The sequence below is a fragment of the Carcharodon carcharias genome, chromosome 25 (assembly GCF_017639515.1).
Source record: "Carcharodon carcharias isolate sCarCar2 chromosome 25, sCarCar2.pri, whole genome shotgun sequence".
Classification (NCBI taxonomy): Eukaryota; Metazoa; Chordata; class Chondrichthyes; order Lamniformes; family Lamnidae; genus Carcharodon; species Carcharodon carcharias.
Window position 1 is genome coordinate 170,843 of NC_054491.1, and position 13,904 is coordinate 184,746.

A 13,904-nucleotide genomic window follows, 5' to 3' on the forward strand; every position below is an offset into this window, starting at 1 on the left:
CACAGTACTCAGGGTTTAGCGTCACAAAGGCCCTATACAAGGCCCTCAGAATAAGAGGACTGAGATGAGGCAGAATTTCTTTAATCAAAAAGTGGTGAATCTTTGGAATTCTCTACCCCAGAGGGCTGTGAAGGCTCAGTCATTGAGTATATTCAAGACAGAGATTGATAGATTTCTAGCGATTAAAGATATCAAGTGTTATAGGACGGCGTTTTCCCAGAATTGCACTAGGTGCGGTAGTGGGCAGGTAAAATGGAATGCTACCCTCCGATGAAAATGGTGGGTTTTCACATCGTATTGTCCCGAGCCTGCCTCATTATTTATTCACTCCCGTGAAACATGCCGCTTCCATGGTGGGCAGTCTCTCATTTGTCTGCCCGCCATCACTCCGCTCTTGCATCATGCCAACACCATCTTTAAAAGGCAGCTGCCAGCAAAGTGCTCACCGCCACCAGCTCACCACAGCTGCCCAGGAGACATGGCCAGCAAAGGGAAAAAGACTTTAGCACCCACCCCCACGCCCCCCCCCAACACCCCCCCCCCCCCCCCCCCCCCCCCCCCCAAACCCTCCCCACCTCCCGCTTCAACGACAGGTCCCTTGAGCGACTGCTGGATGCCGGGGAGGCTCGGCAGGATGTGCTGTACCGCAGCTCTGGCTACAGGTTGGGTAGCAATGTCACCAATCCGGCCTGGGAGGTGGTGGCAGTGGTGGTCAGCACAGAGGAGGACAGGCACCCTATGTCACAAAAGGATGAATGAACCTCCGTTCCACCAGGGCAAGTCACTCTTTTCATCACTCCCAGCTCACACTCAAACCCACCACACATCCACAGGGCCCTCACTCACTGCCAGTGCAAGGGACATCACCATTCACTCTTTCACACACGCCTGCATTGTCCTCAGCCTGTCCATGGGATCACTCACCACCCACACAGGCCAGGCATACTTATCATCTGGTGCGACAGGCATCCTGATACACTCCCCCCATCTCTATCCGTGCAGGACAAACTGGCTCACAACAGGAGGGGAAGGTCGCAGACAGGTGGAGGGATGCTGGAGATCAAAGTTCTGACACAATTCAAAAACAGAGCCATGCTGCTGTCTGGCGATGACTGGGTCTGGTCCTGTGCTGAAGATGAGGTCGGCGCTGCTCTACCAAGTTAGGATCCAGCAGTGCAATATTCATCAGACAATCATGCCGTGAGTGATGTGCCCTGTTTCACAGGCCAGTCCCATGCATTAATGATCTCTTCTTGCTTTCACAAGCACATCTTCCAAACAAACCGACAGAGTCCATGAGCCACAAACCACGCCCCAAAGAAATCTTGGAAGAAGAATCTGGAGGCACCCTCCCTGAAGTCCCGTCACAGTGCTCACCCACACCCTCCACCAGCGCAGAGACACACACCACGGTAGGACCTAGCTTTAGAATAGCCTCGGGGTCACAATCTGGTGAGAACAACGCACTTTCTGATCCACAGCAGGTGGAGGCAGGTTCTTCCCAGATCTCCAGCACTCGGAGGATTGCTGGAGGCCAGAACGTTGCAGAGTCCGAGTCAGGTGATGAGCCTCTGGACTCAGTCATGTCACAATTGCTGGAGCTGCAAAGACAAGCTGGGGAACAACAGGAAGGGATGTCCGCTGCACTCCTCAGATTGTAAGGCACGACTGAGGAGTCCATCTGCCTTCAGGCTGAGGTGATAGCGCCGGCATGTCAACTCACCGAGATCCACACTGGCAGGGTGGCGGCCGCCATGGAGACCTTGGTCCAGGACTTCGCTCCTGCACTGCTGTGTGGGCTTAACTCCATCGTTGATGCCATAGTTGGCCTCCAATAGTGTGTATGCGAGAAGGGTGCTGAGGAGCTCGATCTCACTCCAGCTGCCCCTCTCACTTACAGATTCAGACAGGGGTCCTCGGGCGCACATAGGGAGGAGGATCAGCAGGTCCGCTGTCCAGGGCCATCCACCCAGGAGACCTTGGGAGTGACTGGCCCATCTGAATCCCCTCTTCCTGTGACCTCCACAGCTCCAGCTTCACAGGCCAAGGAGGGAGCCACTGCCACACAGCAGGACCCTGAAAGCAGGCCGGGGCTCATCAGTTCTTGGCCCTCTAGAAGATGCCCATCAAAGTCATCACAGGCAGGGTGTCACAGTCAGCAGGCTGCCTCCACCTCCTCTGTGGACTTCCGGGGAGCACCAAGACGTAGTGGCAGGGTTAGGAAAGTTAAGTAAAAATAGCTGCACAGCCAAGGCATGGGTGTTAATCACTTGTACATACTGATCACTACTCCGGTCAATAAACTCTTAAGAATGTCTTCCTGCCTGTGGCTCCTGGTTCTGATGAGCAGTGTTCTTGTCACTCAGATATGAAACCCTTATGCACAAGATAAAGGCAGGTGTCTCAGTCCAGGGCCTCTTCTCTGTGTCTGTGCAGCCTTCAGACCAAAGTGATGGTCCGGCCTCACACTCCCTGGACACATTACTGATGCCTGCACCTCGGCAGTGCTGGTCATTGCTGCCAGAATGTGGTGGGCAGGTGCCACAGAGTTCTCTCATTCTCTCTGTGTAGCTCTCAGCAACTTTAAGCTGGGGCTGGCCCCCATCACATCAGCATCTGTGACCAGTGATACTGTGCACTAGCTCCTGAAGGGCTGAGGTGCTGAAGGTGGACACAGCATCAGATGTGTCTAAAGTTTCATGGCTGCGTCTCTGAGATGACCCTGATCACAGAGCGTAAGTGAGCTGTCCTCGGCCAGACAGGAGTCAGACATTCTCAGAGGCTGTGTGAAGATCTATGGCATGTCCTCACTGCATGTTGTCATCATCTTCCTGCGATCAAGCAACTATTAAGGCTTCCACTGCATCTCCATGACAGGAACATTCTCACAGGGGGTATTGACGCTGTCATAAGCCAGACTGGAGCTAAAAGTTCACAATTGCAATGTGAGGATCTATGGGGTCACCTCACTGCAGGTTGTCATCATCCTCCACAAATCTAGCAGCTGTGAGGGCCTCCTGAGTGCTCCTGTCTCGTCTAGCCAGTGCGACAGCCTCATCCCCATCATTGTCGCCACCGAAGACCCGCTCACCCTCACCCACTTTGCTGTCCTCCTCATCTGAGGAGACCTCCAGCTCCTCCATCTCCTCCTCAGCCAGCTCTTCACCCATTGGAGTGCCAGGTTGTAAAGGGCACAGCAGATGACGACGATGTGTGACACACTCCGCGGACAGTATTGCAGGGCTCCACCAGACCAGTCCAGGCCCCGGAACCTCATCTTCACTATCCTGATGGTCTGCTTCACCAGGTTGAGAGGTGCTGCATGAGCCTCATTATAATGTCCCTCTGCTGCAGTCTGAGGCCTTCACATGGGTGTCATCAGCCACAGCCTCTGCTGGTAGCCTTTGTCTCCAAGGAGTCATCCCTGCAGCTTCTGTGGACCCTGGAAGACTCCAGGGATCTGCGAGTGTATCAAGATGTAGGTGTTGTGCACAGTCCCTAGAAACCGTGCGCATACCTGCAGATTGCGTTACTGGTGGTCGCACACCAGCTGCACATTGAGTAAGTGGAAGCCCTTGTGGTTGATGAAGTCCACTGAGTGTAGCGACGGAGACCTGAGTGCCACATGAGTGCAGTCAATCGCACCCTGCACCTGTGAGATCAGGGCTAATCCAATGGCCCTTGCATCCTGGCTGTCCCGGTCCCGGGCGAAATGCACCAAGTTGTGTGCCATGGAGAAGATGGCATCCGTGACCTCATGGATGCATTTGTGGGTGGCGGATTGTGAGATCCCACAGAGGTCACCAGTGGAGGCCTGAAAGGAGCCACTGGCTTAGAAATTGAGCACCATCGTCACTTTCACAGCCACTGGCAGTGGATTCCCTCCATGTCCCCTTGGCGCTAAGTTGTGCAGTAAGTGGCAGTTGTGGGCCACCAGGTCCCTAGACATGCGCAGTCATCGGCGACACTGGTTCTCAGTTATCTGCAGGAATGGCAGGCAGAGTCTATAGACCCTGGGTGCCGCTAGGCGCCGACCAGCCACGGCGCACTGTCACTCCTGGGCAGCGTGTGCGGAAGCCCCTGGTGCCCCTTCATGAGGTTACTGCTCCTGCCTCTGCGCAGCCAGAAGGCCCAGTCACTCTCTCTCCTCAGTCTTCTACGTCTCTACAGCTAGGTCATCAGGATCCATGATCCTGAGGTGGTTCTACTGCAACATGAAAGAGAGACAGAGAGACGTGGTTATCATGGCTGTGCTTAGTGCCACTCCTGGCCCAGTGTGACTGCCCCTTAATGCTTCCCGGAGAGTGCTGGTCACCCCTCGGATGGCCAGAGATGAATGCGCTGCATGGCTGCCCTGGCAACCTGTGACATGGGGGACACCGATCCAGACCAGGATGCTGAGATTGTAAAGGGCTGTGAGCGCCTCCAGCAGTGACTGCTACATGATCAGTGTTGGCGAGGAGATTGTACAACGTGTGCCGTCCAACTGCTCCATGGCCCAATAAAGTGATGGTGGACTTGAAGTCTGTCCCAGGATGGCGGTGCGGGGGGGTGGGGGTGGGCGCAGCACTGTGTTGAGGGGTAAGGTATCTAGTGCTTGGTGGCCCTTTGGTGCCTCCACGTTGCTTGTGTGGGTGGGCAGGCTAGGAGTCCGACCCCAATCATATCACAGTGGCTGCGCCTGATCTGTCTCAGTTGCAGAGACATGGTCAGTTTATACAGGTGCCGCTAATGCGTGGCCACTTCCCTCTCTTACCCTGCCCCCCACCTTGATCGCCCGCCCCCCAAATCACTACCAGCAATGGCCGTCTTCGAGGCTGGCCAGAACTTGTCCCTGGACACCCCCCTCCCCTCAGCAGTCGCCTCTGAGGCTGGCCAGCATTTGCCCCCAGAAATCTTCCTCCACCACCCCCTGCCTCAGCAGTCGCCTGCGGGTCCAGGCACCAGTTGCTCCCACCCTTCGGTGTCCCTGAGGCCTGTAAACAACAGGAGAGCTATGGAGAACGCTGCTGCTCACTCACCTCAGTTCCCCCAAAGTGAAGGCCGCCAAGTGCATGTTGCCTGGTGCTGTTGTGAAACAGGTCAGCCTGCTTTCTCACCAACATGGACGGATGATATGGTGGGTTCCATGTGCCAGGCAGGATGGTCTTTTAATTACATGCTGAGCAGGAGTCTGCTTAGAAAGGAAGGAGGAAGACCTCCTTGCGATGAAAGCCAATGGCTTCATTAGCCCTGTTAAAGGGCTACTCAGAAACCAGTGGCTTCACATCACAGCCGTTGCATCTCAAGAGTAACACACAGGAATGTAAAGTTTGGGGATGTAGTCAATAATAAAGGATGCACACTTGTGTCATATATGGCAATCCATCAATGAACGCCTGTGACATGTTCACCGGAATTGACTCCTAATGAACCAAAGGGCATCCACTCATTGACCGTGAGCAACTGATTGGTCATTAATATGCCACATCAGAGATTGGAGCACAGAGTTAGGTTGGGTCAATCATCTCACTGAAACTTTAGCATCCCACGCAGGGCTCAAGATGTGGCATATCTGTGATGCAACATGGTCACCTCGATGTGTGTGCTGGTGTCTCAGAGACAAGGCAGCATCAGCCACCATCCAATTAGGACAGGAAAACTATGGACCCTTACAGTCTCCAAATGTGTCATCTTCTGAGCTTCATTTTCTTACCCCTCCAATCATTAATGTCTTCAATGTTTCCTTTCAGAGAGAAGGCAAAAGCACATATAGATCCAGGGCTCAATGCTGCCTTTGTCAGGGTCCTAATACAATGGAGGAGGCGAAGGAGGGAGAGGCGACTCTGTGTGCAGCTCCAGCAGGAGAGACGTGGTCAAGCAGAGCCAAAGCATGAACAGGAGGCTCAAGAAAAGAGACCCGGCCAACCAGAGTGACTCGCCAGACCTAGGGTTTATCGGAGAAGAGTCCCCTATTTATAAATGAGTGAGAGGCAATGCTATGCATGTCTGCATTTGTCCCGAGCTTTGTTCCATCACATATGTGACATTCTTTTTGAAGACTTGATGCCACGTGGAGTTGGAGGGTATCTCCTGCCGGTGGCTTTGCAGGTGACGGCAGCATTCCGTTTTTTGGCCTCTAGTGATTTCCAAGGATCACCAGGCAGCCTGTGTGGCATCTCTCAGTCCACAAAACATCGATGCATAAAGGTCACAGATGCCCTTTACAGGAGGGTCCACCATTATGTAAGGTTTGATCTGGATGAAGATAGCCAGGCTGTGGGATTCACCGGCTTCGCCGCCATCTCAGGCTTCCTGAGAGCACCGGGTACAATAGACTGAACCCATGTGGCTATACGGGCTCCATGGCAGCAGCCCCTAATGTTTATAGACCGCAAGAGCTTTCATTCCATCAAAGCACAACTGGTGTGTGATCACCAGAAGCACATACTGCACATTTGTGCATATTACCCTGGGAGTTACCATGACTCCTACATCCTGAGTCACTCCCAGGTGCTGAGATTTTTGAGGAGCCATGACATCTGCAGGGATGGCTGCTTGGGGATAAGGCGTACCCACTGTATCACTGATGACATTGGTACATCACCCTCAGAGTCATTCCAAGGAGGAGTACAACGCTGCTCACAGCTCCCCAAGCTCCGTTATAGAGCAGACCATAGGACTTCTGAGAATGCAGTTCAAATCCTTGGACAGCTCAGGTGGCTCACTGCAATACACTCCCGACAGGGTTTCCCACATCATGGCAATGTGTTGCGCCTTTCACAATCTGGCAATGCAAAGAGGTGATCCTCTGCCAGAGGATGAACTGGGGGAGGATGAGAACTCATCAGAAGATGACTAACCAGAGGCCAGGAACCTCAGGAGGCTGCTGAGGGTCAGTATGAGCGCAATCACACCATGGAGGAAGGAAGCCATAGGACACATGACCATGATACATTAATTGCTGACAGATACCAGGAAGAGTGAAGTTAAGAGAGGGAATATGGCCACATTTCTCCTAGCCTTCAATGCCATTTTCTTTCAACTCAGGGGATGCAGCGAGAACGAGTCCCACATTCACACTTGTGTGTTCTTGCCTCATGAATGGCCAGGCCATGACCTTTGCTTTGGTCCATGGGATCCTGTGAGTGACCTCACTCTTGGAACTGAGAGTCCACTTAGGAACAAGAGCGATGAGGGAGAAGACTTGAAGCCTTTGTCTCCATGTAATGATGCAAACACTGCTGCGACTGAGATGTGGACATGCAGAGGGATCTCCTCCTCCTGTGCATGTCTTTCCTTCTGTCATGACCACTGAGGAGACACAAATGCTACTAGAATATCAATGCAGATGTGCTGCCCTCATTCAATGGTGTTCCTTGAGGAAGAAGGGTTAGAAATGCTTACATCCGACATTTCCAATAAGGATTTAAACACATTTCCCTGACATCACAAGGCTGTGTGGACTAGTTCAACTGAGGTTGACATCACAGGAATGTGAATCTCACAGTGGGACACTATCACTGAGTGGGAAGAAGGCTAAATCTCAAAATAAGAGGATTCCAAAGTACAAAATCACAATGCCTTCAGTTGACAGGAACATTCACATGTTCATCAAATGTATTAACAGACGTGCAATTAATTTACATGACTATCGCACCCATGACCCAAAAGTGATATCAATTTTTCTTAACTTTCCTGTGCCTGGATGCAGTCCCGACATCTGCAGCAGAGGTGGAGGCAGCTGCTGACTGCTACATCCTGATGTCTGTGATGAACTTGGATGGATGTCCTCTGGCGGCCTGTGGCCTGGAGGGCCCTGGCCTGAGAAAGGTCACCTGCTCAGAGGCAGAAGCACCCTCAGCAGCCTGAGAAGCTGCAGTGGCTGGGGTCACAGGTAGAGAGGGCTGTGAGTGGCTGCGCACCCTGGAGTGTCCTGAGAGGAGGCCCCCAGGGTGTCCGGCTGGCGCTCATCCTCCCTGTGGTGCCTGAAGACCCTGCCCCGACTCCTGCAGGGGATGGTGCACCTGGATGGTGGTCATAGTGACACCTTCCCTTGTCATCTGTGCCCTAATGGTGCCCACCAAGATGTGTGGCCATGGAGTGCAGGTCCAAGCGCAAATCTGGCAGGAGCTGCTGGGCCAAGGTCTCCATGATGGAAACCCACCTTCCCATGGTGATCTCAAGGTACTTGCGTGTCTCGGACGGACTCCTCCATCGTTTGCTCTAATCTGCTGTGTAACTGCCGAATCTCTGTCTGATTTTCCGACGCCTGTCGTTGCATCTCCAGCATTGATTTGGCGGCTGCTTCCAGAGGCTCATCATCTGACTCAGACTGAGCAGGTGGCTGGTCTCCAGCAGCCCTCTGTGTGCTGGAGACCTGAGCTGCCCCGCCTCTGACTGCTGTGGGGATGTGTCAGTGAGATGTACCCCAGAAAGTGAGGCCGAGCCTAATCTACATCTGTGCCCCACCGATGTGTGTGTCTCTGAGCTGGTGGAGGGGGCGTGTGAGGTGCGGTGATGGTTCTTCCAGAGCTTTCTCTTCAGATGAAGCCTGGGGGCTTGCACTGGTGCTGGACTGGCTTGGGGGGCCTCGATCTGCTGTTGCCCAGAAAATGGAGTTTCAGTTAATGAGCATGAGCTAGATAGGACAGTACGTGAATCACTGTGAATGTCAGGATTTGATGATTGACAGAGCTGTGATCCATAATAGATTGCTGGGAGTGGCCAATCTCCCCTTCCCCAGAGGAGCAACCCCTGTCCTCCCCGGCCAGCTCGGCTGCAAACTCAAACTCAGTGAGGGAGCTGATGTTGGCTGTCCCTCCCGTAGTCTGTGCTCTCTCGCGCCTGTTGTACGCCAGTTTGGCCTGTATGGAGGAGAAAGAAAGGCAGGTGATGAGAAGGGATGGAGCTGGGGTTGGGTAAGATGCATGTCCCCTGTGTGTGGTGAGCCCTCCCCAGGAGGACCAGAGTTTGGAGTGTGAGCAGCATGATAGATGGGATGGTGGTGATGTGAAAGTCTCAGTGAGAGAACGAGTGTTGATATGTGTCCCCCGCTAATGGTTGTGTGAGACTCCTGAAGAGAGTATCCATTTGTGTGCATGATGCCATGATGAGAGTTTGATATTGGAGGAAGTTGAAGGATGACTTACCTTGGCAGAGCAGATGAGATCATTCATCCCCTTCCTGCAGTGGCTGGCATTTCAGGCACAGATGCCAACCGTGCTGACCTGCTCTGTGACAGCCTCCCCGGCTGGAGAGGTGAAGTTGCTGTACTTGCTGCAGCCATCGCTGGGATGGAGCGTGTGCCTGTGCGCCTGCACCCCTCTGATCAAGGCCTGGAGGGCTGGTGGGTGAAGCGGGACGCTGCCTTCCTGTTCAGGCTCTCAGACTTCCTCTTCTGGCTGTCAGGCATCGCTGGTGGGCTGGAGAGAGTGAGATTGTGTGTTGGGCTTGCTTTTAAATATAGCGCCCAGACCGTCGACCCCACCAGCTCACGGCGGCCACACGAGTCAACTCCTGACCTGCTGGGTGATTCAGGCTGATATGCGCCTTTGCATAATTGATGAGACTCCAAGTGCAGAATTGGCGGGGGCGGGGAGTTCCCGCCATTCCGGACAGCAGGGTAGGCACTGTCAAAAACGCCCACCACCGCGCTTAGCACAGAATTTTCCCTGCCTACCAGCATCAGGTGTGTTCTATGGTGTGAATGGACAATATGGCGCGATTGGTTTTACAACAGCATGAAACCAGTGCACAATCATTCGCTCAGCCCGCCAATGGTGGAGTGCATTTCACATCATCAGACGTCAGGAATGTCATTGTAATACATCAGCGTTATTGTTATTAGGCCAGTGCACGGGAATCGTTCACCCCACTCACCCCTCCACCCTAGCAGATCATCCCTCCAAATTAGTGGGAAAAGACGCCAACGTGTTTCCCAGCAGCACATAAGTGACATGCACTTGGCGGCCCACACTTTGAGGGGAACTCAGAGGTGAGTGCACCGTAACGTTGTTCAGTGCTCACCAGGGTCACCTGTTGGACTTCAAGCTTGGGAGGCATTGGGGGGTGGGGGGGGGGGGGGTGTTGGGGTTAAGGGCAGCCCTGCCATTGAGGCCACTTGTGAGGAGGGCAGGGCAAGGGCAGCTCTGGTGTTGAGGCAACATGTGGGCTTGTGAATTTAGCGCACAAGCATTCGGGGTGGGGATTATGGTTGGCGAGGGAAGTGACCACGCATGAAGGAAACCGATATAAAGTGACCATTCTTTGGCAACTCAGACAGTTCAGGCACAACAACATTGATATAACTGGAGTTGGGATTCTAGTTTATCTGCCCACTCAAGCAACGCAAAGGCATCAAAATGTCACCAAGTGCTCCAAAACACTTCTCACCCCTCCCTCAAACAACCCCCCCACCACCCTTCACTGCCCTACACACCACCCCCCACCACCCCCACCCCCCAACCCCCCCGCAAAGACTGCAAAGTCATGATCACTTTAGTGACTGCAGAACAGTTAGATGAGTGTGCACTTTGTATAATCCCTACGCTAAAGCCGGCCATGGAGCTGTCACTACTGGAGGTGCTCACAGCACCTTGCAATGTCATCAACCCCTTTGAACCAGTCTCCCGTCTGGTTCAAGCTAACAGTGCAGCCCTGCAGTGTGGGTTTGGAGAATGCCTGTGCCTGAGCTGAGAGCACAGCCTGCAGTCCGATGGGCAAAGATGCCACCAATCCTCGGGTGGGCTGGGGTGGAAGTGGGGTTTCAGGCAGCCATTCAGCGCACTAATCTCTGACCATCCAGGTGGTGACCAGCACTCTCCGGGAATTGTTAAGGGTCCTTCACACTTCACCAGGACAGGTTCTTAGTACATCCATGCTAACCACGTGTCTCTCTTTCATCCTGCAGGAGGACTACATCAGGGTCATGAATCCAGGTGAACTAGCTATATGCCTGATGGCCTACAGAGAGCGAAGATGACGGAGGAGAGAGCGACTGAGGCTCCTGGCTGCACAGAGGCAGGAGCAGCAACCTCAGGAAGAAGTGGCACCCAAGAGCCACAGCGAGCTGTCACTTGTCGGCGCCTAGCAACACCCAGGGCCTATAGACACTGCCTGTCATTCCTGCAGATGACTAAGAGCCAGTGTCACTGAAGACTGCACATGTCTAGGGAACTGGTCACTCACATCTGCCAGCTACTACAGGATTTAGCTACATAGGGACATGCAAGGTATCCACTGTCAGTGACTATGAAAGTGACTGCGGTGCTCAACTTTTAAGCCAGTGCCTCCTTTCAGGGCTCCACAGGTGACTCTGTGGATATCACAAGCCTCCACCCACAAATGCATCCATGAATTCATGGATGCCATCTTTGCAAGGTCATACAACTTTGTGCATTTCGCCCAGGATCAGGACAGCCAGGATGTAAGAGCGATTGGATTCGTCCAGATCTTGGATTTCCCACAGGTTCAGCATGCGATCGACTGCACTCACGGGATGCTCAGAACTTCATCACAACACACGGTGACTGCATCAACCACAAGGGGTCCATTTCCTGAATGTGCAGCTGGTGTGCGACCACCAGAAACACATCCCGCAGAGTGCGCAGGGTTTCTAGGAGGGGTGCACAACTCCTAAATCCTCCGTCGGTCACAAATCCCTGAAGCTTTCCAGGGTGCACAGAGGCTGCAGTGTTGGCTCCTCGGGGACAAGGGCTACCCACAGAGGCCGTGGCTGATGACACCCGTGCGGGGGCCTCAGACTGCAGCAGAGCCACGGTATAATCGGGATGCTGAAGATGAAGTTCCGGGGCTGGACCGGTCTGGTGGAGGCCTGCAATACAGTCCTCAGAGGGTGTCACGCATCGTTGTTATCTACTGCGCCCTTTAAAACCTGGCGTTGCAACAGGGAGACGAGCTGGCTGAGGAGGAGAAGGGGGAGCTGCACGTCTCCTCCAATGAGGAGGACTCCGACGTGGATGAGGGTGAGGAGGTCCTCAGAGGCAACAGTGATGGGGATAAGGCCCTCGCACTGGTCAGGTGAGGCAGGCATGCTCAGGAGGCCTTCATAGCTGCTAGATTTGTGGAGGATGATGACGACATGCAGTGAAGTGACCCCATAGATCCTCACATTGCATGTGCGAACATTTGACTCCAGTTTGTCTTATGGCAGCATGGAGCACAGTGGAGATCCTAATAGTCACTCGATTGCAGGAGGATAATGACAACATGCAGTGAGGCCACTCCATAGGTCTTCACAAACCCTCTGAGAATATCTGACTCCTGTCTGGCCGAGGGCAGCTCACTTGTGCTCTGTGATCTGGGTCATCTCATAGAGATGCAGCCATGAAACTTTAGAAGCATCTGATCCTTTGTCCGCCTTCAGCACCCAAGCCCTTCAGGAGCACGGCATCACTGGTCACAGATGCTGAAGAGATGGGGGCCAATCACTCCTTAAAGGTGCTGAGAGCTACACAGAGAGAATGAGGGAATTCTGTGGCGCCTGCCTATGATATTCTGGCAGCAATGATCAGCACTGCCAAGGTGTGGGCATCAGTAATATTTCCAGGGTGGGTGAGGCCGAACCATCACTGTGGTCTGAAGGCTGCACAGACACAGGGAGGAGGCCCCGCACTGAGACACCTGCCTTTATCTTGTGCAGAAAGATTTCATATCTGAGTGACAAGAGCCAGCCTGCTGACTGCAATGTCTTGTGTTGACCTTGGCAGGCATCCTCTGGAGAGCAAAGAGCTGGAAGGTCCCAGCCTGTTTTCGGGGTCCTGATGTGTGGTAGTGGCAACGTCCTTGGCCTGTAGAGCTGGAGCTGCTGAAGTCACAGGAAGAGGGGATTTGGATGGGCTGGACACCCTCAGAGTCAACTAGGTGGATGGCCCTGGGTTGTGCACCTGCTGATCCTCCTCCCAATGGATGCCCAAGGGCCCCAGGCTGATTCCTTGAGGAGAAGGGGTAGCTGGAGTGAGATCGGGCTGCCTTGTACCCCTCTCACATACACACTGTTGGAGGCCAACTATGACCCCAACGAAGGAGTTGAGCCTGTGCAGCAGTGCAGGAGTGACGTCCTGGACCAAGGTCTCCATTGCGGCCGCCATCCGACCAGTGTTGACCTCGGTGAGTTGACATGCAGGCGCTATCACCTCAGCCTGAAGGCAGATGGACTCCTCAGTCATGCCTTACAATCTGAGGAGTGCAGCTAATGCACCCTAACTTGCCTTTGCAGGTCCAACAACTGTGACATGACCAAGTGTGTCCTCCAAGTGCTGGACACTTAGGAAGTCCCTGCACCACCTGCTGTGGATGAGATGGTGAGATGTGCTCACAGATTGTGATCCTGAGGCTATTCTAAAGCTAGGTCCCACCGAGGTGTGTGTCTCTGCGGTGGTGGAGGGTGTGGGTGAGCCCTGTGATGGGACTTAAAGGGTGCCTTCAGATTCCTCTTCTGCAATGTATTCAGGGCTTGGCTGGAGGCCCTGGGTCATGGCCTCTCTTGGCCGTTTCTCAGATGTGCCTGTAGAAGCAGGGGGAGATAATTAGTGCATGGCAGTGGCCTGTGAAACACGACACATTACTCACAGGTTGTCTGATGGATGTTGCACTGCTGAGATAGAGCACCTCCAGCCTCAGCATTAGCACAGGATCGGTCCAGGTTGTCACCAGCTGGCTGGATGGCTCTGTTTTCAAAGTCTGTGAGGACCTTGATGTTAAGCATTTCTCCACCGATCTGCAACCTCTCCCTGTTGTTGTGTGCCAGCTTGTCCTGCTTGAATAGAGATGGAGAGAGTATAAGCAGGATGCCTGACAGGCCAGATGATAAGTATGCCTGGCCTGTGTGGGTGGTGAGTGGTCCCATGGACTGGATGAGGACAATGAAAGTGTGTGTGAGAGAGTGAATTGTGGTGTCTCTT